The following is a 5018-nucleotide window of genomic DNA, read 5'->3' as shown; positions in this document are numbered from 1 at the left end:
TGCAGTTGTCCCAAGGCTGGACTCATGTTTCGCTGTACACGCGCTGTCTGTGTGTGCGGACCTGCATGTGCGTGCACAGTTCTCTGCGTCTGTGCGTCTGTGCGTGTTTGTGTGATGCCGTGGGTGTGCCATGCTGTACCTTGTCCAGGGCTCCCTGTGTGCGTCTGTGTGCGTGTGTCCCGTGGAGGTCTGTCTGTCTCCACGTAACCGAATTCATCTGAGCCACAGTGTTTGTGTCTGTCCCGGCACATCTGTTTCCTTGTCAAAATCAATTTGTGCACGCCCTTCTCTGTGCTGGGGGCCTCTGAGCATGTGTGGCTCTCTGTATTCACGCCCCTGTTTGTACAGTCACGTCTGTATGTGTGGGTTTTGAGTACGTGTGCCTGTTTCTGTGCGCCTGCGTTTGTGGGTGCATTTGTGAGATTCCTGGGTGCAGGTGCGTGGGGGTCCCTGTGAGGGCGTGTGTGCATCTTTTGGTGGGTGTCTGTGCATGAGCCTTTGAATTCGTGTCTGGGGTAGGTGTGTGCCTTTGTTTGTGTTTGCTGAGTCTAAGCGATCTGTGTGAACTCTCCATGCCTGTTAATCTGTGTCAATTCCCCTGTGTTTCTTCACAACTTGGAAAGAGGGGACAGCTTCTCTCTCACAGTCACCTTGGCGGGGCAGGAAAGGGGAAGTGGTGGGGCTTCTGGTGAGGAAAGGAGAGGAACTGGTGTCCTGCCAATGAGTCACTTCCTAGCTGTGTGACCTCAGATAAGTTGCTTCACCTTTCTGTGCCTCCATTTCCTCATCTGCTCAGTTGAGATAACATCCCCTACTTTCCAGGGTTGTTGGAAAGATGAACGAGTCAACCCATGAGGGATGCTTAGCACAGACCCTGTCCTATGGTGAGTGTCAATAAATGTTCGCCGTTAACGGTGATGGTGAGACACAGAGCTGCACAGGAGTACTCGTTCCACAGCCAGTAGTTCATTAAGCAGTAGTAGTGGTTTCCAAATTTCTCATTTAACCTCTCTTACCTCACCCTGTTCTCCAAGGGTTCTGACAAGCACCAGACTTTAGCCAGGGCTGGACAGAGGCCTTACGCTCCGCAGGGCCAGGGAGCTGGAGATGTGGTAGCAGGATGTTTGGAAACAGAGGAATTAGTTCAGCAATTTCCTAGGAGAAGGGTCGAACCAGGGGGCAAGGCAGGAGGTGACAGCTGCAGCCCAGATAATCCGCCTGTGGGTTTACATCAGCCCTGCTTCCCAAAGCCTCTGGATGCAGCCCATCCCTCTCTCCCTCCCTCCTTCTCGTCTCCTCCTCTTCCTTCTCTCCTACTCTACACCTATTTCCTTCCTTCTCCTCCTTCTCCCTCATCTGCTCTTAATGTTACTATTGATATCAAGAACAGTTACACTCATGTTTATTAAGTGCCTGGACTTAAACACAACTTAATAAACTTAACTGTCCTACATGTTCTGCATGATTGAGCACATTTAAGCATCCAAACCCTACGAGACACCATTGCTGTTGTGTCATTCAACACATGAGGGAAACCGAGGCACAGGGGCTTCAAGTGAGTTGGCCCAGTCGCCCCAGCTCGGCGGCGTCAGAGCCGCACGCCAAGGACTCCCAAAGCTTTCAAGTGTCCCAAGCATGCGCCTTCCTGGAAACCCCTCTGGCTTGGGTTCTCATCTGCAGACACCTCTGGGCCCCTTTGCCGGGCTTGGTCCCACCGTGTGCAGAGCTTTCAGTGTCAAGGTGCTGCTGGTGAGCCTGGAGAGAGCAGTGGAGCAGGAACCAGGAAAATATCTACTGCTCCTCAGAGGCAATGACTCTGGACAGTTGTCTGAGTCTGCGTCCTCCCCTGCCTGTGCTCCCTACTGCACACCTGCTCTCTCTCCTTCCTGATGGCCTCCCTGTGTCCAGGCAGGGGTGGGTCCTGCCTGCGTGGATGACTCGTCGAAGCCCGTCTTCGCAACGCCACTTCCCTTTCCACATCTAAGCGTGGTTTCTACTTCCTCCTTCCAGTTTTTGTGAAATAGTGTCCAAGTTCTCTTTTTTAAACAGCCCACAAATTAGCCCAGCCTACCAAATACAACCTTATGCTTCCTTGTTTTCCATTTGTTTGTTCGCCTGCTGTTTTCTGTTTGGGTAAACTTTTTTGAAGGCAACTTAAAGTTTTCTTGAACTGTTTCTCTGCGGGAACTTCAGCACAGCTTGACTTTTCAGAGAGGCTGGAATTTGGATGAGAGATGGAAAGAGAGATGAAGCGACAGAGGCTCTTTCACTCAATCTTCCTGGGGACAGCAGGATCCAGAGGTGTCTCGTTTCTCCCACACATTCCACCCCGGATCCCGGCTTGTGCCATCCAGGGACTGTCTCAGCCGGGAAGAGAGCTGCCCTCACCACGCAGCTGGGACTGGGGGGTCCTTCCATGGAAAAACGCGCCATTTTTGCCTTTTCTTCCTTTTACCCCTAGTCTTACCTGAAAGATATTTCTTGGGTGGTGGAAATAAAATCTAAAATTGTGATTATTTAAAATAGAGGAATGGCATTGCTTATACTTGCATTCCCTATGAGGGCTGGACATTTTGCAGAGTCCACTGAACTTTGAACACCCCTGTATTTATCACTCTCGTTCACTTATACGTCTGCACGCCTTTCGAAGGAGGGGACAGCAGCCACCACACATAATGCCGAGCGTCACTTTGGCATGCCTCTTTACAAAATGCCATCCTTCCTTCCTATGTGGGGCTGTGTGTGCATGGCTGAGGGTTGGTTTTGGTGCTGAAGCCTTTGAACAACTCTTTAGAAAGGAGCTTTCCTTAACTGTGATTCAATCGAGAACATAGGAACAGAAATGACTTAGCCTCTTCCATTCCTTGTCCCGAGAGAATGAGTCAACACCACGAAAAGCCCCCAAAAGTTGACCTTTCTTGGAATGAGTATGATGCGTGCCTGTCACATGCATCATTTACTAACCATTATATTCAGCTCATTTTATTGTACAGTTGATTTTTTTTATAGAAGAGTCTATCCACATAATTTTAAAAATAATTGAAGTTACTTGCCTTTCTAACCATTTTGCATATGTCTATTCGTGAACTTCTGCTTTTTGATGGAAATGGTTTCGTGCTACCCATGCTGCCTCACCACCAGCTCATGTACAGTAGTCCCAATGCTTTGCACACATGCACGATAGAACGTTACAGCAGAATCACCGCAATTTCAGTTTTGCTCCAGCCCAGAGGCTATCGTGACAAAGGAGGCCAGATTCCAAAGTCACAGTACCCAGGCGTCACTTCAAAAGACCTCTTAGCTTCAGGGTGTGAATCTCCCTGGCAACATGGGGCCTGACCCCTTGGGATGAGCCAGGACCTGGCAGTATGGGAATGAGGAAGCCTTCTTGACTGGGTAAGTGTGCAAGCTGCTGGAATGCGATATACCAGAACTGGAATGGCTTTTAAAAAGGGGAATCTAATAAGTTACAAATTTACAGTTCTAAGCCTATGAAAATGTCCAAACAAAGGCATCTAGGGAAAAATACCTTAATTTAAGAAAGGCTGTTGCGTCTGGAACTTATGTCAGTTAGGAGGCACGTAGCTGGCATCTGCTGGTCCGTTGCTCCTGGGCTCCATTGCTTTCAGCCTCTGTTCCTTGGGGGCTCCTCACTTTTCTTCTCTAGGGCTGGCTTTCATCTCTTGGCTTCCCCTGGCTCTCTCCAGGTTCTGACTTGCTTAACATCTCACGGTGATGTCTGCTGGGCTCCAAACATCTCCATACATCTGTGTCTCTGTCCTCCAAGTGTTGTCATCTGTGTCAGCTCTGCTCTGAAGTTTCTGTCAGCTCTCTCTCTGTCGGCTCTGAGGTTTCTGTCATTTCTGGCTTTCTCCAAAATGTTTCTTCTTTTAAAGGATTCCAGTAAACTAATCAAGACCCACCTGGAATGGGTGGAGTCCCATTTCCATCTAATCGAAGGTCATACCCACAGTTGGGCGTGCCACATCTCCGTGGACATAATCTCATGAAAAGTTTCCAACCTACAGTGTTGAATCAGGACTAAGAGAAACAGCTGTTCCTACAAGATTGACTCAAGACTATAACATGGCTTCTCTGGGATACATAATACTTTCATGTCAGCACATTGACCAAAGGGGGAAGAGAGAAATGAGACAAAATAAAAGTGTCAGTGGCTGAGAAATTTCAAAGAGAGATGAGAGGTTACACTAGAGGTTATTCCTATGCATTATATAGATAACCCTTTTTAGTTTATGATGTAGTGGAGTGGCTGGAGGGAAGTATCTGAGAATGATGAGCTGTGTTCCAGTAGCCTCGATTCTTGAGGAAGACTGTATAACCATTTAGCTTTTACAAGGTGACTGTGTGATTGTGAAATCCCTGTGTCTGATGCCCCTTTTATCCAGGGTGTGGACAGATGAGTTTTTTAAAAAAAAAAAAGCTAAAAATTAAATAAATAATAGGGGGGATAAAGGGTAAAAATTGGGTAGACTGAAATACTGTGGGTTAATGAGAAGGAAGGGTAAGGGGTGTGGGATATATGAGTTCTTCTTTTTTCCCTTTTTATTTCTTTTTCTGGAGTGAAGCAAATGTTCTAAAAAGATCACGGTGAAGAATACACGACTCTGCGATGATATTGTGAGCCATCAATTATATAATATGGTTGGACTGAATGTGTGTGGATATTTCTCAATAAAAATTAAAAATATGCCTGAAGCCCAATTACTCCGTCCCTGGTCCCTTGTCTACCCAAAAGTCCAAAAGCAAGGTTGGATGAGAAAAGACTTGTTTTTGTTGTTTGTTCACGTGTGAGGGCCGGGCGTGCAGGGGGAGCCACCTCCTTGCACTGCAGGGGCACGGCAGAGAAAAAGTGTCCCTCGCTTCACCCAAGAAGGGCTTCAACCGGACCACGGAGAGTTCTAGATGCGAGTGAGGGGCAGGGGCCAGAGAGCAGCTGCATCGGAGTCAAATGCGGAAAATCTCCAGGCTCCAGGTTGTAGTCAAGGGCGCTGAGCACA

The sequence above is a fragment of the Tamandua tetradactyla genome, chromosome 16, assembly GCF_023851605.1.
Source record: "Tamandua tetradactyla isolate mTamTet1 chromosome 16, mTamTet1.pri, whole genome shotgun sequence".
In the NCBI taxonomy this organism is placed as follows: Eukaryota; Metazoa; Chordata; class Mammalia; order Pilosa; family Myrmecophagidae; genus Tamandua; species Tamandua tetradactyla.
The sequence above is the reverse complement of the archived record's forward strand: the minus strand, read 5'-3'. Positions refer to the sequence as shown.